The sequence below is a fragment of the Gopherus evgoodei genome, chromosome 1, assembly GCF_007399415.2.
Source record: "Gopherus evgoodei ecotype Sinaloan lineage chromosome 1, rGopEvg1_v1.p, whole genome shotgun sequence".
Taxonomy (NCBI): Eukaryota; Metazoa; Chordata; order Testudines; family Testudinidae; genus Gopherus; species Gopherus evgoodei.
This window is the reverse complement of record NC_044322.1, coordinates 239831899-239853994: the sequence shown is the minus strand read 5'-3', so window position 1 is coordinate 239853994 and position 22096 is coordinate 239831899. Positions and strand designations below refer to the sequence as shown.

At 41.7% G+C, this 22096-nt stretch overlaps 1 protein-coding gene across 12 annotated transcripts in view; it reads left to right on the top strand.

Annotated features, from left to right (window-relative positions):
• PPFIBP1 (PPFIA binding protein 1) overlaps nucleotides 1-22096 on the top strand; it is a 187336-nt gene that overhangs the window by 15426 nt on the left and 149814 nt on the right. The window lies entirely within an intron of this gene.

Genomic DNA, 22096 nt, shown 5'->3' with positions numbered 1-22096 from the left:
TGCTGCTTCCTCCAAATGTCTTTACTTTTGTCTGTCATAACGTACGCCAATTATAAGGAAATGGTCAGTTTCTTGAAAAGCTGCAGTTTGCATCATGAGTTGAATTTTCCTAAAGTTTAGAGGTGATCAGGGCTTTTGAGTCAGTCTTTTTTTAAAGGATCAGAATCACCCACAGAGTCTGGAGGTGCATTTCCCCAAAGTTTGAAAATGTTCAGATCAGAGTTATACAACTCAGGTCTGTCTCTTGTAAATGTGAGTTTATCTTGGCTAAAGAGTGCCTAAGGATCAGGCAGAAATATCACTCTTCTACAGGGATTTGAAAGGGGGTGAGCGTTAGCGCAGATCAGTTGTTTAAGATGGCCCAGACCAAGGGGAGTTTGTAATAATATGCAATAAGATTAAGAAAAAGAAAATGTAGGTTCACTGGAGGCAGAAGACTTCTGAAAATGAGTAAGTAACATTGACAGGTAAAGTTGTCTGTAGGGCCAAATTAAGATAATGTGTTATGATTCAAAACAGGATTCTAATAATTGTAATTAATGCTTTCCCTGGAGAGCCTTTGCTGCTTAGATTGCATCTCAGGAAAGACTTCCTGCTGCTGAGAGACATGCTACTGGACTTCTATAGAAATTATTCTAACAACCTATAGTTCAACAGAGAATCCATTTCTGCTGGAGAATCCTGTAGGCTGGTATTAAATGTTCTGTGGAACAGTGGTTATTCACTATTACATTTCAAAGGACTTTTTCATAAGGGATGCTGAAGGGAGATGGACTGGATGAGCATTAATTAATGTGATTTCCTCATTATGTATGTTCATAAATGCCTCTCGTGTCTTGGATTTTTTGACTCTGAATCTTCTGAATCTCAGATTACTACCCTAACCACTAGACACTCTCTTGAGCAGATTTTAAAGAATCCACCAACAACCACCAGGTATTTTTCAGGGAACCTGTCCATTGTAGATAACTGGGGTGTGTTAGGCGCTCCAAATGCAATGGTGATGGGTGGGGTATAAAAATAAAGTAGAACAGAATTGGGTAACTGGGATACCCTGGCAATTTCCTCTATTTCTATCCTGTTTGTACAGAACATAAGTCAGGGCATGATATGGCTCAGTAAGAGGTAGGTGCATTGAGAAGCCTGGGTTAGCAGCCATAGGAGTTAGTCCTGCCATGCAGGAAGAAGGAAATGCTAGCTGGGAAAGCCCTGTTCTGCTGGACTTTAGTCTGCCTGCCTGCAAAAAACCATCCTTTTGATGAATTCCATTTTAAAATTAGGACAAAGGAAACTTTTTGAATTCTTAATTTAAATCTCTGTGGAAAGTTTTCATTTTGACAGGGCCCTGAAAAGCCTGTCAGTTGGATTTCCAAAGCCTGTGGTATTTGTGTCGCACCCAACTGAGGTTCCTTTAACCTGTCATAGCACCTTATTTATTTAAAGAAAGGTTTGGAAATATTTCCTTGCTGAACTCATGTAGATAGGTTTCCAACATTCTCTTTTAATTATTTCAGTAGATGTGCTTCAGTCGTACAATTTTTCTTACTGTGTCCAGGGCTGATGCAGGCATTTGCTATGGGGTAAAGGCAGAGAGAATTCTCCAGGTGATCACACAAGTGGAGGAGGACATATGTTGCTACCCACCATCTTTCTGGCAACGGTTACTTTCTTTTGGTCTGCGCCCTGTTGGCAACCACATACATAAATCCATAGCTTCTAGCTGAAAGCATCTTCTAGGGTTCGGTATGGGCTGGTTATAATAATAGGGAAAGCTGTAGTTTTGGCACTTTGACACTGTCATCTAAGTTTGCTCTTGATACTGGTAAAATCATCAGTGTCCTATCTACACTACAGTGTACACTCCCACTAGATCTAATTCATCACAGCATAAAAAAGCCCAAAGGTGATAATGCCATGCTAAGAGTATGTAGATGTACGCCGAAGGAAGGGGTTTTTCTTTTGGTACAAGAACACCACTTTCCCCAATGATGAAAGTTATGTTGACAGTAGGGATGTAAATATCTGTTAAAGTTAATAGGTTAAATAAAATTATATTATTTAACTGGTTAACCGTTAACCAAGGTCGCTCCAGCACCTGGTGTGGGTTCGCAGGGGCTGAGGTCCCACTGGGCCAGCCGGGGTTGGGGTCCCACTGGGGCTGCGGTCCCTCTGGGGCTGCAGGCCTGGGGTCCCGCCTGCCCTCTAAGGCCCAGTGTGGCCAACCGCTGGGGTAAATGGTTACGGTCCGATTAATGGTAAGCCTAATGCTTACCAGTTAACCATTTAACCTTCTTCATCCCTAGTTGGCAGGAGCTCTGAGGGTTATGTCAGCATAGTTGTGTTGGTCGGGGGGTGGGGGTGGGGGAGGGATGGAGGTTTCACACACATGATAGACATAGCTATGCTGCTGTAACTCTGAAGTGTAGACCAAGCCTAGGCAACTTTCTGGGGGAGCTTAAAACTAATTGATCCATTTCTCCCTTTTGTTCCCTCCTACGTCTCATTGCCCCAGTGGAAGCAAAGAAAGTAACATTGAGGATACATCCACCCTGCCCCCTTCAGGGTTCTTTCTGTTACTTAAAAATTGCAGTATAAGTGAGTTTAACCTTAATAGTGAAGATGTCACTGCAATAATAATTAGTTTCTTGTTCTACATTGCTTTGTCAGTTGCAGGGCTGGCTTTACTTCAGATTGTTCATGCAACACAGAGATAAAAAACCCAAATGATGTTGTTCTAAGGGTGATGCAAGTAAACTTCCTGCTTGTTTTAGTGAGTTGTTCCACAGAGATAATTCTGTGGGTTTTGCTCTATTGCTGTGATTGATTAATTCTGAAATAAATTTTTAAAAATATTTTGGTAAGTGAGAGAATTTTTTTTTTTTAATATAAGGTAAAAAAACCCCTCTTACTAGATTTCACTATATTTTTAGAATGAGATCTGAATCCCTAATTTTTGCATGGCTTTATCCACATGGCAGAGAGTAAGGACGTATACGTGGGGAAAAGTCTTATAATTGCTTGTCGTGCTGGTTGGTCATAACACAAGGTAGAAAGAGACCCTTCTGTACTAAAGCTGAGGCTGAGGTGTCCATATGATAGAAGGGATGCCAGCGTTCTCCTAGGGTGACTTCAGACAGCATGATCAAAATTGATAACTGAAGGTCAGATTGCTGTACAGCTTATAAAAGGAACGATAGTTCAGTTGTTAGAAATGAGGGTTAAGGGCAGAGTGGCTCAGCTGAGCTGATAATCCATCACTAGGCTGTAACGCATGGGGAAAGTAGAAACAACTTAAGGAGGAATCTTCTTACCTGCTATGCCAAGGTCTGTGAACTTGTTGCTATTCTAGATAAGATTTCAAACTTAACCATTCAGAGGCATCCCTGCCAGTTCCTGGGCAGCTGTTGGCTCTAAGCGGTAGCTTATTTGTAGTGGCAATCATGGAATTTCCCCTAGTGACTTGGTTCTACATAGTCTATAACTTGCCATCTATTGAATGCTTTCCCTCTTCTGTAGTTTGCACTGCCATTGCTATGTCTGTTGAAAGTGACAGTAACAACTGGAGTTCCACACTAGTACAAGCAATGCTGCTATAACAGAGCCCCTGCAGGAATCCAGAGCACCACTCGTCAGACCAGCACTACGGCTACTAGCGTGGCTGACGGCTGTACTGCATGACCACAGAGACCCTCTCCTCCTGGACAAGGTGTGCGCCACAGCCCTGTCTGGAACTGGCAGCTAGATATTTTATTTTGGACACAGGTTGGAGGCTATCCCCTTCTGTGTTGTGTAGAGGCAGGGCTTAGGGGGGCAATATACAAGGCTTGTTGGAGACAGAGGAAGAGCTGGAAGCTGCCTGTGCTAACAGCTTTATTGCATTTATATGGCAGCTCCATGCTAGTAGCAGGTTGAGTTGCTAGCATGGAACACCCATGGTTACAGATCCAACCCTTTTCAGCCCACATCTTTGAGACCTTTTGGGGTTTAAATGTTCTCCTTCTATTCCCCCTCTTCCTAAGAATTTTACAAATAAACCCACTCGCTCTGGGTAGTTATGACAGCAGGAATGAAAAACAAAACTGGCTTCACAGTGATATGAAAAATTCTTGTGAAATATCTATGGAAGAGATGGTACCACACAATTATCCCTTACATTCCTTCAGGACATAATTGAAATTATTTGCATTAGTTAAGCAATTCTTGCAAGTTTGTGCAATGAAACATGTTTGCTTATTGTAGTAACCTCTCTTAAATTCTGTAGTGCAAAAAAGAAAAAAAAGAGATCATTGCAAATAATGGCTCTCAATTCTTGGTAGATGAACTACTCCTGTTAGACTAAACCAGGATTATCAATCTGGTAATGCTCATATTTCAGTCAAGGGCTGAAAAGATCTTAAAGCCCTTCATTATACCTTGCAGTGCACATAACCGAGTGCCAGTTAATTTTATGGCAAACTGATTGAATTATTCCTGTTTGAACAGTTCCCAGCATGTGATCTTTAGTACTGTTTAACTTGTGCATCATGTCTAATTTGAGTTAGTCCCTCAAAACTGCAATGAGTGAGATGAAAGTAAATTATTCCTAGTCTGAAACCTCACACTGATGCTAATGTATTTGCCTTAATTTGTGATGAAATTATTGCAGAAGTGTAGCAAGCAATAGACCGCGATGGGCACGTTTGATAAATACTCCAAAATAAATCTCTGGCCCTGATTGTTTCAGTTACAAGGCTGTATTTAGAATTTTGTCCAACTGTTTTGCATTGCTCTGAAAGGTCATCTTGCTCTCAGTGAAATACAGTACAGTGTGTGTATATAGGCTGAACATGTGGGCCCCATTTGTACCAATGTTATTCCATTCACCACACTGGGATTGCATAGTTGTAACCGAATACGTAGAGGAGACTATCTTATTGTTCGGTTTGTGTAAATGCAAACCGTGAGAACTATTGCTTATGTTTCTGAAAGGGCATTCGTAGGCTTCATTGTGCTTCCCAATAAACTTTATCACATAGTTTAATAATATACTAAAATAAGCACATAACATTTTCTTTGGATATTATATTCATCCCAGTTGATATGGTCATTAGTGTACCTATCTGTGGTGGTACATCTGTGTATTTAAAAGCAAAGTTGGAGGACATAAAGGCTTGAAAATCTTTTGTTTAAGGTAGACTTACTCTGAGTTTTTATTCTCACACACACACACCCACCCACCCCTGGAGGAGGGAGAATAGTAAGCTTCAATTTATAAGAATGCTTTTCATTAAGAAAGATCCCAAAATGCCTCAATCTTTTCTATAAAGGAAACACTTCTGTGCAGCTGCCTATTGGGAGAAATGTGGCACGTGGTGGTAAATGTTAGGTGCTCACTATCTATATACCGATACCGGAATTTTGCTGTGATGGTGCAGTTAAAATCCCTGTTCTCCCAAAATGTGCCATGTTATCTTTCAGTGACCACCAGTGGGTAAGATCTGGGTTTTCTATTTTATCTTCTTAGCTAGTAGATGGAGGTTCATTTCCTCCGTGATTGTATCTTATACCTTACTAATGCAGTTGGTGTAGAACATGCACTTAGGGTTAACATGGGGCTGTTGCCTGAGTAATAGCTGCAGGATTTGTTCTTTAACAGTTAAAAAACTGGAAAGAGATCTGGAATGTCCTGATACCCTGCTCTTTTTTTCTTCTGAACGTCACGTTTGAACTTCTGGCTTTAGTCGCACTGAGGAGTGTCTTGTTCCAAAAGTGGCCCACTGAAATCGTAGGTTGTTGATAAGGTGTAAGCTCTTCAGGAACTGAATGAAGGTTGAAATTCTGGCCTGCTCAAAGCTGATGGACGTTTTGCTATTGATTTCAGTAGGGCCTGGATTTCACTCGCTATCTTCTTTGTCTGAAACACCATACACATTTGTGGTGATAGAGCCAATGATGTCACCATTTAATACATCTAGTCTGAAATAGCCCACATTTATTAATTTTTAGGGCACACTGCAAAAGCCACGTAGTAGGGCTTCTGATGTGAGCTGGGAGCTTGGGGTGTTGGGTGGAGTTAGCTGCTGTTTGCTGGTTGGTTTTCTGATTATTCTGTTATGTTGGGCTGCTGGGGGATATTTTAATTGATCGTAAGTGTAGTTGTCAGGGCACCTGGAGCTTGTACACAGGCACTATTTATATATCTTTTAAATAAATGAGTGTTTTCTTGAAATATGCATATGATGATGCACAGTTGTAAGTCATTGCTCAGTATTGTGCATGTGGCAAATTTGTAATTTTAAGAAATAACCTAAAGTCTGGTGATTACTAGACTTGTAGGAGAGGAATTTGACCTTGGAAAAATTACTAGCTATCCCGTAACAGTGAGACTGGTGAATTACAGAACTGCAGTTTGAAATCCAGTTCCTCCTGTTCCTCTCTCCTCTTAATACCAAAGCTCTGCTCCACACTCTTGTTGTCTTGTGCCTGCATTGCTGTAATCTGGTCCTCTCTCCTCTGCATGCCTCTCCCCATTCCAGTCCGGTCAGTACGCTCCAGCTAAAATGCTCTCCCATATTCCTTGCCTACCATTCTGATTGTTACCCACCCCCACAGAAACCCTTCCTTGGCTTTCTGTTTCATTTTCATGACGTTCAGATCTGTTGCACAGTGACACTCCTGTCTACATCTCTGCCCTAGTTTCCTACCACTCTTAGCCAACTTCACCTAGTTTATCAAACCCGTAGTCTTTTTTCCCACTCACATTGTGACACTTCTGCCCTCCTCCCCAAACCATTCCCTACGTCTGGGATAGTCTCTTACATTCTTTACATCCTAGGGTGACCAGACAGCAAATGTGAAAACTCAGGATGGGGGTGGGAGCCTATATAAGAAAAAGACCCACAAATTGGGATTGTCCTTATAAAATCAGGACAACTGGTCACCCTATTACATCCCTTCAAAAATCTGATTAGTTGCCTCCTCTTTGCCATCCATCCCTGCTTGTATGCATATTCTATCCTGTGAAGGTTCTTAGCCTGTGCTCGTCACTATAGTATCTGAACGCCTTCCAGTAGTGCATTGTAACGTGATTTACTGCCTACTCCTTAATCTCAGTCTCTTTATAATACAAATATAAAGTGGTGGGTTTTTTTAAGTCAAACTCTGAATTAAGAAGACAAATATACAACCCATCCCAAACAATTTATGTTGTGGCCCTTTTTGTGTAACTGTTTGGTTTAGACTGTAAACTCTCTGGAGCAGAGGCCTTGTGTTTGTATATCTAAAGCCCCATACATGCTAACAGCACTGTGTAAACATTAAACAGTCAAGTAAAAAGACAGGGAGAGGTTCTCCAAGTTTCTAGCAGAACTGATGGATAACCACGTGTCAGGTTAAGTCCAATTTTCATTATTTATTGCATGGTAGATCCAGCTTCCTAGCACACATTTACCATGTTGCATAGCTTAAAGTATGTGAAAAACAAGGAAAAGTGAGTTCTTTTCTTTTCCAAAAGTTGGCCAAATGTGATTGGCCTTTATGAAGTTTTGAGACAAGCCAGCACATAGTTGATTGTGTAGGCGTTATGAGTAAAGAGATTAGGTGAACTACTTTACTTCAACTACTCTAGTTTAAAAAAAAATAAAAAAGCAACACCCTACTTCATTTGTATCCATAATCCTTCTCTCTAAGGCAACTAAACAAAAGATTGGCCTGAATAAAAGCCCTGCATATGAACACTCCCTTTTCTGGTGCCTAGGAGGTTCAACTCTGATCTGAATTTAGAGGCTCAAGCCAACTCTAAAGTGGGGGCTGGGAGGGGAAGTGAAGTAGGGTTGCAAGTGCAGGCTTGGTTGAAACTCTTATTGGTTAGAAATAACCCACATTTGCCACAGGATACACAGCTGGCTTTTTGGAAACTCATGTTCCTCCACATGCACTACAGTATTAGAGCATGAGGAGGAACTGTGAAAACCATAAAAATGGGTGGGTCCTGGAGAAGATGCTCAGGGGGAGCCAAAGGGCCAGATTCTGGCTGTAAGGGGCCAGTAGAGAATTCACCTGGCAGAGGGAGGGGAACACTCAGATGGTGTAAGGCTGGCGAAGCTGGCTCCTGTGCCAGCTGTCTCCATCTCTCCCACCAGCATTAGGGGAAGGGGAAAAGGTTAACGTGGCAGAGCAGAACCTTCCACATGGTAACGACTCACCTGTGGCGCAAGTTAGAGCGGCCTCATGGCCAATCTAATGCATGTTGGGGCCAGTATAAAAATATAAACCAACCCAAGCGTCAGGGAGACACAACCTGCACTGTGAGCTCAGACATAGGCAATTCTGTCCCAGTGCTGGGATCTCACAGTGGGCAGGGTTAGGCCTGGCCAATAATGAGGTATTGATTGAAGGTTTCCCATCTCGATGCTACAGGAAGTGGTGGTAGCAAGTCCCTAGGTGGCACTTTGCCCTCTGAGCCTGTACTAAATCATTACCCAAAAAATGTGTAATGGGGCACTGTGGTGCTTGTAGCCAAATCTTTCAGACAAAACACATTTATGCTATTAGCCTAATGTTAATAACCCTTTATAAAGCCATAACTCAGCCCATGTGAATTATTAACCAAAGCAACCACATCATCTTCTTGTTGTCACCCTTGTCTTCCCTTGCCTCTACCCCCACAGTTTACTATACAATGCCATATCTTCATTTAGATCCCAATCCTGCAAGTTTATTACATTCAGGTGGAGCCCCACTGAAGTCAGCTTGCAGAACCTTTGATTATAAGCGGTTTGGGCAGGGGTGTTAACTCCTGTCAGTAGAGCACTGGGGAGGTTTATGCTATCACATATGCAACATGGAGGTCCCCTCAATGGGAAGAAGAGCAGGCCCATGTCTCCCAACATCAATCTGTAAAGTGCAGCATTTACACAGAATAGTCCCTCAGTTTAGATGAATTAATCCCATGTCCCCATTTCTGTCAATGTATGTTGATTTACTGCATTCTGCGTATGCCCTCGTATGAATCCAGTGGGAGTCGAGAGCCCAAGTGAATACATAAATCTGATGTTTTATAAGGCCAGATGAGATGATGTGCCTGAAAGGTACAGAAGAATATACCAATTTTAGTTGTTCTGAAACTTTTCCAAGGAGACTGTCCCCCTTCAACTGTACATCATTGGCTTGGTGCCTATAGCATTTCAGATATTCCAGATTGGGACCTGTGTTAACTTATGTTGCTGCTAGGTTGGTTGTTTCCCCCATCTCCCGCCCAGCAAAACCCGGGGGGAAGCTGTATAACCAGGGCTTGAACTGAGTCTGCGATATTTTTTAATTTAACGTTTATTGAATATAGGGTGAGCACAAAAATTTGTCCTGGCTGAAACATAACGAGCATGTTCTTAGCTGAATCAGAGTTTGGTTTTCTTAAATAAAATTGTTTCAGTTCTTCTCTTCTCCAAAATTAAAGACAGTGTCTAATGTACTGTATGCTGGGTAACAACAGAAGAAGACTCTATACTTGTAAATCTAACCTGATTTTCCATAGAGAGCTATTTCAGAGATACTGCATTTAGCATCCTAGCCATGTGCACAGAGACTGACTTCCTGGTGTAAACTTCAAACTCTTCTCTCCTGCAACTTGTTCCATGTAGATTGCTACCATATATGAAATTTAAAAAAAAATGAAATAAAACATGCTGTTCCTTTCTGCTTGTTTTGTCACTGTCCATCATTTGGTCTTTTCACTGTCTTTCAGTCTAAGGCTCGGGTCCTACATCCAACTGGAGTGCTGCTGAAATCATTACTGGGGTTCTGTGCCGGTAAAGGGGGCTGCCGTTATGGACTATGTTGTAGGATGAGGCCTAGGGTTTTTAGATCATAGTTGGCATGCTTGTATCCTAGGTCTTTATCCCCTTGACCCCCCCCTCCCACCTCCAAGAATACAAAGCATAGAGTACTCATTTAATTATTTTTTTTATTACAAATATTTGCACTGTAAAAAAAAGATAAGACAGTGCAATCTACAAGTCGAAGCATGAAGGGGCATAAGAATGTTTAGCATATGTGGCACGTAAATCCCTTGCAATGCTGGCTACAACAATGCCATGCGAATGCCTGTTCTCACATTCATGTGACATTGTAAATAAGAAGCAGGGCAGTGTTATCTCCCGTAAATGTAAACAAACTTGTTTCTCTTAGCGATTGGCTGAACAAGAAGTAGGACTGAGCGGACTTGTAGGCTCTAAGGTTTTGCATTGTTTTGTTTTTTTGAGTGCAGTTATATAAAAAAAATAATTCTACATTTGTTAGTTGCACTTTTATGATAAAGAGATTGCTTTAAGAACTTGTATGAGGTAAATTGAAAAGTACTATTTCTTTTCTTTTCTACAGTGCAAATATTTGTAATAAAAAATAATAAAATGAGCACTCAATACTTTGTTCTGAGTTGTAACTGAAGTCATATTTGCAAATGTAGCAAAACATCTAAATATTTATAATAAATTTTAATTGGTATTCTATTGTCTAACAGCGATTTAAAACTACAATTAATCATGATTAATTTTTTGCATAGCATAGACTGTGCATAAACTGTTGGTCCTTCATCAGTTGAGACTGAGCCGATCACAACACGTCTTCCAATTTTCTCTCCCTCTGGCCATCTTTCGCCATGCTTATCCATATCTCCTTGTTAGAAAATCACCTCACCTCTTTGGAGGCTGACCTCGTGGCCATTTCTGTTCTCGCGGATACCACTCGGATATAGCTGCAGTCCATCTGTTGTCACTGAGTCGGGCCACATGTCCCACCCACCGCATTTTGCTGAGCCTGCTTTCAACAACATCTCACACTCCAGACTGCTGCCTAATTATTTCGTTGGGGATGTGATCGCGGAACGAAATGCCCAAAAATGTTTGTTCCATTGCCCTCTGTGTGACAGACAGTTGATATTCTTCAGTCTTTGTCAGCAATCAGGTTTCGCTGCTATATAACATCGCTGGAAGCATGGTCGAGTTGAAAAGATTTGCACAAGTTGTTTTGCTGATTTTTCCTTGGAGGATGTCCTTGAGGTCATTGAATGCGCACCATCCGGCTTTTTTTCTGCTCGACAGTTTGCCTTTCTGATCGTGGCGCATGTTGACTTCCTGGCCCAAATAAACATATTTATCAACCTCTTGGATCTGTTCTCCTCCAAGAGTTATTTGGGTTCTTGGCAGAACATCTGATATCATGTATTTCGTCTTCAACTGATTCATTTTTAATCAGACTTGACTACTTTTCATGTTCAGTTCTTTAAGTATTCTCTCAAGCTGGGCTGTATTTTCGGCTATCAGCACTATATCATCTGCAAACCTGAGATGGTTTAGGCGCTCGCCGTTGATATTAATCCCATCTTTCAATTCTGCTCATCAAAAAACCAATTCAAGACAGGTTATGAATAATTTTGGTGAAATTGTATCTCCTTGTTTCACACCTTTCTCGATGGAGATTCAGGGGGAGTATCAAACAGCGATATGTCCGTGCTGCAGCCAGAGTTCACTTCCTTTAGTAATGTGATATATTTCGCGCTGATGCCCTGTTCTGAAAGAACTTCAAGAATGGCATTAGTCTCTACACTGTCGAACACCTTCTCGTAGTCCACGAAGGCAATGTACAAAGGGAACTTATATTCCCTTGAACGTTCTAGTAGTTGGTTTAGAGTGAAGAGGTGGTTTATCGTGCTATAATTCCTTCGAAAGCTGGCCTGCTCTCTAGGTTGCTGTTCATCCAGGTTTCACGGTTGTCGACTTGTTGTTATTTTAGTGAACAATTTATAGATGGAGCGATAGTTACTTAGATTTTCTTGATCGCCTTTCTTATGCAACAGGATGGTATTGGACTCTTTTCAACTGGACAGTATCTTCTGGATTTCCAGGTATTGGCTGAACCTTTGGATGAGAGCTTTCCAAAGTTCCTGGCCGCCTGCTTTAAGCACTTCTGCGTTCAGATCATCTTTACCTGGAGCCTTCCCCTCTTTCATTTGATGGACTGCATTGCGGACTTCGCTAATGAGAACCAGGAATATGCATTCATCCGTTTGTTGAAGTGATGGTATTGGGATGTCTATACGGGATGCAAACAGCTGGGTATAGAAATCCATGGAGATTGCTTCCATCTCTGTTCGATTGGTTACTGATTCTCTGTCCCTGTTCTTCAAAACCAATAATGATAACCTGTACAATGCCAGTTCCTGTTTGCATTTTTTGAGACTTTTATGATCTTCAGCAGCCTTTAGGAGCTTTTTGGTTTGAAATTTCTCTTGAAGTCTTCCTTCAACTTCATTCGTATGAGCTTGCAGAGAAGGGAGTACTCAAGCCTGTTTAATTTTTTAATCGAGTTAATTTTGTTTTGTCCTAATTGCTTGAGTTAACTGCAATTGACAGCCCTAAAAATTTTTATTTCTATATTTTGGTTTAAAAAGAAAGGATAAACTGTCATATTTCCATGGCTTAATCCACCAGTGTCCTAATATTTATGAAAAATGGAAAACTATCAGACAAGGCAATAATGAAAAAAATGACTTGATACTTGCCAGATTTGATAGACTGCCTTTCAGATGAGTGAAATCTGAGGTCTTAGCCACTTGTAATCATTAAAAATCCCACAGTGCTTTTAACAAGAGTAGGGTTATTACCCACGTTTCCTGGCTAAATTCCAGCTCAGCATATGTCTTCACTTCAGAGTTAATTTGAGTTTTCTACACTTGTTTCTCCTCTTGCATTAGCCTAGCTCTCCTGAGAGAGGCCACACTGTGATATAACACTTGAGTCGCTAGTTCCACACTGGCCCTGCACTCACTCATGCATAGTGCTAAGGCCGTTGGGGCCATATCCTGTGATTTTTAGTGCTGCAGTAAGATGAGCTGCTCTATGCCTCCTTTTGCAGGATATTGTGGGAGAATTTATCTATCCTTTCTGGGCACGTGGGGGGAACTATGAGGAGACTTTGGAGGACTAGCAGCTCTTAAGTGGCAATAGCCTGTGTCCATGCTGCAGAATGGTTGTGTAAGCAGCTGACAAGTTGCACTAACTTGAGCTTTATTTTTAGCCTATGCCCTTGACAAGCCAACTAGCTTGATTTAAAAGCACCGCCACTCTTTTGAGTTCAGCGGTAGTGTGTGTGGATGGGGAGTTAAGTTAGGGGCAATGCTCAAGTTACAATTTTGCAGCAAGGCCAAGCCCTCAGTAAATTAGTCTGTTTTATCTAAATCCTATGGCAATTTAACGTTTCATCATTCTCTTATCTATCATAGTGTTTTGTTGTACAACGTAACAGTTGCTGTGTGTCACTCTAGAAATGGTTGCATTTCAGTAATGCATTAAGTGATCTCTAGGTAGTTTATATTATAAAATGCATTATGCTATAGCTTCTCGTATCATTTGTTAATTTTCTTTTATAGCTGGAATATGCTGGAACAAATTTGATTCAGTCTGCGACAGCACTGCTGTGTGAGGTAGAGAGAGAGTAGTAGAATCGACTGAGTTTTCTTTTTTACTTGTTGCCTGTACAAATACTCTTTTTTTACTCCCGCTGCCCCTCCTTGCCCATCTTGAATTCCAGTCCATTTTACTTTGATCTGCCTCTGTCCCCAGCTCTGGGTGGGAGATGGTTAGAGCATGGGTTGGTAGTCAGGACTCCTGGGTTCTATCCTTGGCTCTGAATGCGGAATGGGATCTGGTGGGTTAGAGGGAGAGGGGGGTTGGGAATCAAGACTCCTGGGTTCCGTCTCCAGCTTTGGGAGAAGAAGGTGGAATCCCACCATCAGCTTGCTTGTGAAACAGTGACACTGAGATTCTAAATCATACTTCCATTGAGAATTTTGATCATCTGCCTTTTTTTTTTTTTAATTTTTAAACTGTTTTGCAGATTAGTGGCAGTTGACTGTCCTTTTTCATGGAGCAGGAATAATCAGTCAAATGAGATGTGTCTCTGTGCATTCAAACAAAATACATTTCAAAGTGTAGTACTCTGCTTTACTTCACAGTTTATGCAGAGTCTGGGTGTAATAAGCCATTCAGATTCAATTACTTCTTTTTTTTTTTTTAAATAACTACCTGATTTATAGCTCACAGGAAGTATATCTGCAGTGCTTGGTGTTCTCTAAATTATTTGAAAAAGCTCCTGGGAATATATTCTTTCAGTGGCCCTTTTCTTCTTTGTTTTCTGTTCCCTATACTAATAATTTTGACCCCTTGTTCACTTTCTTTTCCTTTTTAGGAGAGACTAGGAAAACAATGATTTCTTTTTGCTGAAGAATTTGCCACGGTATCTTATAGGACAAATAAGTCTCATTTTGCTTTTTCTTGGCATGAGAAAAGTCTTTCATTAGAAGGAAATCATAAAATAAGGAAAAATACAGTTTAACCTTTATTAGATAGAAAATAGAGTGATGTAATCAACTGGCTATTGGAGAGTATTTGTGAGACAAATAGTACGGATTTGAGGCCTCTTTTCTGTCAGATCACTTGCATTTTGCCTGAGTCTGTTTCCCAAGAAGTACTGTAGTTTGCCAGAACTGCAGTTCCCAGCTCTCATAGTTATACTGTTGTATGGGATTTGGATTTTGAAGATACGGGTCCGGATAACGCACATATGCTCAAAATAGAGCAGTTACAGCTCCCTGATCCTGTGTCCAGCTCCAGGCAGCATATGCACTACTCTAACCTGTGTCAGCTAGCTATCGTCCCCAGGACATCATTTGTCAGCTGAGCGTACCCAGAGTGCAGCGTATATCCAGCCATACCTCCTTCCTGACTCTGGCAGTTTCCTGCAGCAGGAGCTACGGGGAAGATGGCTGGGCTCTGCCACATTCCTGCCAGGTTACAGGGATGTGGCTAGTCTCTGCAACTTTTATGCCATTTGAGAGGCACAAGGGGAGCAAAATGGGGAAGAGAATCTCTTCCTGAGTTTCTAATATGGACCAAATTCTGACCCTCTTGTAAATGGCTCTAAAATGGATATGTGTTACCTCTTATTGTACACCTATCTTCTGACCAACAGTGTTGCCCCTCCCTAGATCCCTAATACGAATGGCTCCTGCTGGGAGCACAACATCCCTGGTGGGTGGGTGATTTCCATTACTAAAGCAGTAGGCATATGCATGCGGCTGACTGGACTGCCCATCTGGAACTCATCACCAGAATGCCTTTTCACAACTCCCACCATAGAGGGTCTGGGACTGACATGTTGTAGGATTTTGGAGAGCTTCAGAATTGGTGGAGAAATCTTTCAACAAGCACCTTCTCTCTGTATTTGTTGTATGCCAGCATTACAGACAGAATGTGATCCTACAGGAGTAATTAAGTTCTGGTTCAAAACAGTGTAAATTCAGGAGTTACTCAGTGGAGTTACGCCCATGTAAAACTCGTGTGAGTGAGATGAGAATTGGTCCCTGTATGTTTGAAAGGAGAAAACACGTAGTTATTGGCATGTGCTATTGGAATCTGCTGTCAAGCTAGTCTGAGACTTTCTATCCTTTTCCTGAATAATACATAATCATAGGCTTTATTTTGCTATTTAGCTTGCTTCAAGACATGCAGTTGCTAGATGGAAAAATGCAAGCCATGATCCCCAATTTGCTGCAAGTCTGACTGAATACTTTGTTACAGCTAGACATGTACAAGCTTGGCATCATGGCTCGGAACAGAAGAGAGTGATAGCAACAGATTGAACTCTTTCAAGAGATTCTGAAGATGGACTGTACTAAATTCAACCTTCAGATATGTTTCTGATCTTCGCATGTGGTGTTAATTTTAGTTGTTCACAAAGCTTATTTTAACTGCACCCAGATCCCCACCCAGTAACGTTGACTACCTGTACGGCAGGGGTTCTCAAACTGGGGGTTGGGACCCCTCAGGGGTTTGCAAGGTTATTACATGGGGGTCACGAGCTGTCAACCTCCACCCCAAATCCCACTTTGTCTCCAGCATTTATAATGGTGTTAAATTAGCAACACTTCTTTTATATATTTATAAGGGAGGAGGGTTTGCACTAAGAGGCTTGATATGTGAAGGGAGTCACCAGTAAAAAAAGTTTGAGATCCACTGCACTAAAGGAAGTTAGAAGTGACTCTGTTGCTTATAATTTGAAGACATCTTTAAATATTAAATCATAGCATGTAGACTGTCAGGAAAAATTCAGCCTTTGGATAGTGACTCCAATCACTAGCAATTAGTATAGAACAGTCAAACTTCCATACACCTCAGTGGTGATTAACAAAGAGTGCACTGCTGTATAGGAGAAGTCTATTTAGCAATGGACAGAAGCATGTGTTTCTATTCCAGAGGAACCTTTCTTCAACTGTTGGCTGCTTAGATGGAATTTTGCACTTTGCAAACCTACTTATCTAATTTTGCTGGGCTTCCTAGGGTCTGCAATTACTGCCCGCTCCTTTTTTGGGGACAAATGGCTTTAAACAGGTAAAGCTGTTAGGTTTAGGTGTAATGATGTGCATGTGCTGACAGAGTTTTGTGCCTGGGTATCTGGTAGGAAATGGAGTTGAGCCACGACTGAAAACCTCAGTTCTGAGCCATGGGAAAGTTCAGGTACAGATCTAAAGTCTATGGTTTAGGCCCAGCCTTAGAAAGAAATAATGATTTGCACTGATGTAGCACTTTCTGTTTGTGCATGTTTGCACAGCATTTTCAAAATGTTGTACCATCGAGATGATGGATGATCTTGATTACTTTAACAGGGACCACATTGTGCCTACCATTAGGAGCACCTGTATATGGCAGTGATGTGTAGATACAGTACCTCGTTGTCATAATATACAGGTGTTCTTAATGTGTTCATACAATGGTCCCTCTTAAAGTCAACGCTTCCCCGTAACCACCACATTTACTACAGTTATTTCCCTCTGCCGGGAGTCCTGCTCTGGGGTAACTGTCATTGGAGAGCTAATGATCACTTTAAGTAACCTTTCATTTTGACTGATGGGAATCTGAGGCAGAGAGTAGTGGAGTGACTTGTCCAAGCCCCGCTGAGTGAGTGAGTGGCAGAGCTGGGGTTAGAAGTAAAGTGTCTGTGGCTCCCTAAACCAAAATGCAGAACACTATACCACCTTGCAACTTCAATACCAGTTAGTATCACCGTATCTGTGAAAAGTTTGAGTGAGCTGGAGGACGTGACTATCCTGCATAGTTGTCTGACTATCGACCTATCAGAGTGTATTTAGGCAGACTTCACTTGTTTATTTCTTATGCTGGTTTCACACAGATGTAACTCCATTTACTTCGGTGGAGTTATCCTTGATGTACGTGGGTGGGAGTGAGTGTAGGATCAGACCCAGGAATCCTTTTGCTTTGCCCTGGCCAGACTTTTAAGGCTAATCTACACTAGAAGCGCTAGAGCGGCAATGCAGCTGCGCCGCTGTAGCACATCTTGTGAAGATGTTCCAGACCAATGGGAGAGAGCTCTCCTTTTGGCATAATAAAACTATCTCCCGGGGTGGCAGTAGCCAAGTTGATGGGAGAAGCTGTCCCGCCGACATAGCGCGGTCCACCTCGGCACTTAGGTCCGTGTAACTTGTGTCACTCAGGGGGTAACTTATTCACACCCCTGAGCGAAGCAAGTTATACCAATGAAACCTGTCAAGCCTATGGATTTAGCAGGATTTTTTGAGGGAGTTGCTGTAAATAAAGTCAAGGCGTACACCTTAAATGATTGAATACATTTTTCCACAAGGCTTCCTTCATAAAATGTGAAGTTTTATGTGACATTCTTTTATAATGACCCACCGTATCTGGCTTCATACGGTACACTTTAAAAAAAAAAAAATCTACTTTGGAAACCTATTCCCTGAAGTTGAGCCATGAAACAGACTACTAACAAAATAGTTTGTTTCTAAGCATTTCCTTGCCATAATTATATTGTGAAGGCGGGGGTGGTGGAAACCCTCTGTTCCTTGCTGGCACATTTTTCTCAAATAAAGGAGTTATACAAAAACCCTGTGAATGAGAAATTGTGCTGCAGGCAAAGAGGGGAAAATACATTATAACAAACTGCATTGCTTCTGTATGCACTGGGATTGCTATTGTGCAATCAGTAGGGTAGTATCTGGGGTAAATTTTAACTCACCGATTTCAACAGAAGGTGGTCTAGCAGCTTGCAGATCCCCAGCTGACTTGGAGAATTGACCCTGGAAAAAAATCGTGATACTGCATGTTGGTGACTATATTTTTAAGAAAAATATTAGTTTCTTTGCTAAAAGGAGAATAGCTACTGATGAAGTTAACTTTGCGGTAGTCAAAGTTCAAAATTGCTGACTCCTTTTGTAAACTCTCAATGGACTTGCTCCATTCTACTTCTCTGTGCCTTTACCCAGTATCCTGTTCTCTCATTTGGCTCCTTCCATCTCCTTCCTGCAGGTAACCACAGTTGTGGCTTGCTCCCTGGTGCTGCCCAATCTGACAATCTCTCCCTTCTTCCAGGCTGCTGAGTCACCTCCCCTCTTTAAATCTTCACCCTGCAACCACTGCATCTGTTAGGGCTTGTAGAGCACAACTTTCCTCCCTGCTGAAGACAAGTTGGCAGTGTGGTGTTTTTTGGAGGAGACCTAAAGTAGAGGTTCTCACTGTAATAAAGGTGTTACACTGACAGCTTGTTGTCTTTAGCGCTTTAGTGGCAATTGTCAAAAACACAGGAGTGTGAACCTCACTGTCCTGACAAGTAATATGCATGCATTCTGCTTACCTAAATTAATTGCAGTTGGGTGCAGTAGTTTTCATTTGCTGTCCTAAACAGTTCTACAGGGTCTCAGTGGCTGTATTTATGTACAAGATGAAGTGATTCTTGGTATAACTTTTTAGTATAAGCTTGTTTAAGTTCTTTGAGATCCATCTGTATAAATGGAAGTTCTGCCCTGAAAACCAGTTCCTCTTCGCTTTGGTTTGATGTTCTCATTAAAGCATTTGGCTATTTCGGTCTCTGAAGGGCTGTCTGCCACAATAAATTGTGTCATAGTATTATAAGGGCTAGATTGTAATTGCTGCTGCTTGAGGATGGGAGATGTGCTAATGGGAAATTTTTTGAGGATGGTGCAACTTGCTTCCTCCATTCCTTTGCATCTGTTGTACTTGGCACATAAAGGTGAGGCGCATCCCCAGGACTGCACGGAGAGAGTAATCCCGAGTGCACGGGTTGTGGCTGTCACTGGTCCTTATGCAAGGGATAGGGAAGTTCCTTGTGTTCTGCCATCAAACACCTGTGCAAAAGTCCATCCATCAAAATCTAACCCTTAATAGGAATTTTTGTTAAATTAATTCAATTTAAACAGTAGAAACATAATTAGAGAGTGAAATTCAGGCTTTTCCCACATGATCCAAATTCGTACCAAATGAGCAATAACATTTTTCTTTAGTTAAACTTGCCTGGTATATTAGATCCCTGATCTAATAATAATAAATACAGTACATCTTCATTTAGGAGCCACATGTAATAACTTTCCCCCGTGGCTGCGCTTGAGAGGTGTGGCTATGCAAGGTGGCTTTTAAATGAGGCTATTGGTCTGCATAAGTGGGTTTGTTTGTTTTTTTATTTTTAATAGCTGTGAAAGACAGTGTAGGTACCCAGTAGATGATTTTCTAGTTAGCTACTGTGTCTCGGTTTGAACAGCTTGCGTTTCCACCACTTCGAAAACTTTGGCAGAGGAAACAAAAGTATCAATTGAACTAGTCTCTTTAGAAGGAATAAAAAGAAACGTGCTGCTTTTGTTGTTGAATAGTTGCACTGTTATATTTCTGGTTCACCTGGAATCCTTTGCTGGTTCATTGTGGAAGGGCTGAGGGTTATATACCAGTGGCTTACCTTTTTTACTTTTATGGCCAGTTTTGTCTCATTGTTTCCTCCTGCTCTCCCTGTCTGTTTTTATCCATCTGTTGTCTGTAGTCTTATACTTAGTCCCTGCCCCAAAGAGCTTACAGTCTTTTTGTTAGATTTGTACAGTTCCTAGCTGTCATAAACAGATAGCTAAGGGTTAATGTCTCTTACACCTGGAAAGAAGTAATCTGAAACACCTGGCCAGAGGACCAATCAGGAAACAAGACTTTTTCAAATCTGGGTGGAGGGTTTTTTGTGTGTGAGTCCTTTGTTCTTGGGTCTTCTGCCTGTACTCTCTCGGCTATGAGAGGATTTCTGTTTCCTGCTTTCTAATCTTCTGTTTCCCAGTTGTAAGTACAAAAGATCAGATAGTGATTTATATGTTTTTTTGTATTTACATGTCTATAGTTGCTGGAGTGCTTTGAATTGTATTCTTTTTGAATAAGGCTGTTTATTCATATTTCTTTTAAGCAATTAACCTTGTATTTGTCACCTTGATACAGAGAGACCATTTTTTTGTATTTTTCTTTCTTTTTACATAAAGCTTTCTTTTTAAGACCTGTTGGAGTTTTTCTTTAGTGGGGAACTCCAGGGAATTGAGTCTGTGCTCACCAGGGAGTTGGTGGGAGGAAGAAGTCAGGGGGAAATGTGTGTGTGTTAGATTTACTAGCCTGACTTTGCATTCCCTCTGGGTGAGGGGGAAAGAGAGATTAGTACTTCTGTTTTCCAAGGCTGGAAACGGGGAGGGTGGAATCCCTCTATTTAGATTCACGGAGCTTGCTTCTGTGTGTCTCTCCAGGAACACCTGGAGGGGGGAAGGGAAAAGGTTTATTTCCCTTTGTTGTGAGACTCAAGGGATTTGGGTCTTGGGGTCCCCAGGAAAGGTTTGGGGGGACCAGAGTGCCCCAAAACACTCTAATTTTTTGGGTGGTGGCAGCTTTACCAGGTCCAAGCTGGTAACTAAGCTTGAAGGTTTTCATGCTAACCCCCATATTTTGGACGCTAAGGTCCAAATCTGGGACTAGGTTATGATACTAGCACAATGGGGCCATGGCCTCTGGATGCTGTCATAAAACTAATAATGAGCTTAATCATGAAGGGTGCCAGACTGACATCTATGGAGGGTGAGAATCGCTAGCCACAGGATAGATACAGCATAGGTGGCAGCCATGCCAAATTTCCCACATTGCCTACACCTGCAGTGGTAATAAAATAGTTGAGTATCCATGCACATTCAGTCTGTTGCCTTTCTGGAGTGAATGCCAGATGTGGTGGAGGTGTGGTTTCTATAGGTGTGGTGGACATCTGTCCATTGAGAAGTGGGCCTCAATAACACATTTCACGTATTAAAAGATTGCCCAAAAATCCATTGGCTGTACATTTTAATCATTACATAATTCAGTTGGATTTGAATTGGTGACCTAGAGCTGAAAAGCTCCTGTATCCCATCAGCAATCCCCTGAGCCATCCATTCTTCCTGCTTCCTTTTTTGAAAAATTGTGCGTTTTTGTTCAAAAGAAATATCGTCAGAGCTTTCAGTCATTTCAGTTTGACACCACAATATTTGAAAACCTACTCTTAGAGGGAGAGGCTTTATTCTCTGTGGTCTAAGCAGAGCCTACTTTTTCTCCATATATGAAAAATAAATTGTGAAACTTTTTGGGGTTGTGTACACAGTGCATCATTGGTATTCCCCCTGAGAGAAAAACAAATCTGTTGTTGCAAGACACTGACCTCTTTAGAGAAGTAGATTGAAAGCGAATGACAATTTTTCTCTGAGGATAATGCTCTAGAATAGTTAGTTAAGTGGGGTATTTAATACTAGTGGCTGCATCTTTTCTTATTGCTGAAATAAAATGCACCTCTACCTTGATATAACGCAGTCCTCGGGAGACAAAAAATCTCACCACGTTATAGGTGAGACCGAATTATATCGAACTTGCTTTGGTTCCCCCCCACTCCTTGTTCCCTGACCACCCCCTCCAGGGATCCCTGTCCCTAATCACCCCCAGGACCCCACCCTCTACCCAACCCCCCTGTCACCTGGCTGCTCCGACTCCTATCCACTCACCTGCTGGAAGCAGAGTGACACGGCCCCAGCCTGCTCCGCTTTCCTTGCCCCGGCCCCAGCTGTGTCAGAGCAGCGTGTCAGAGCTTTACCACGTTGTACGCGAACCCGTGTTATATCGGGTCGCGTTATATCGGGGCAGAGGTGTATTGCAACGGGTATAAGGAAAGTTCTTGAGTAAAACGGATCAAAACGTTTCTAGCAGCA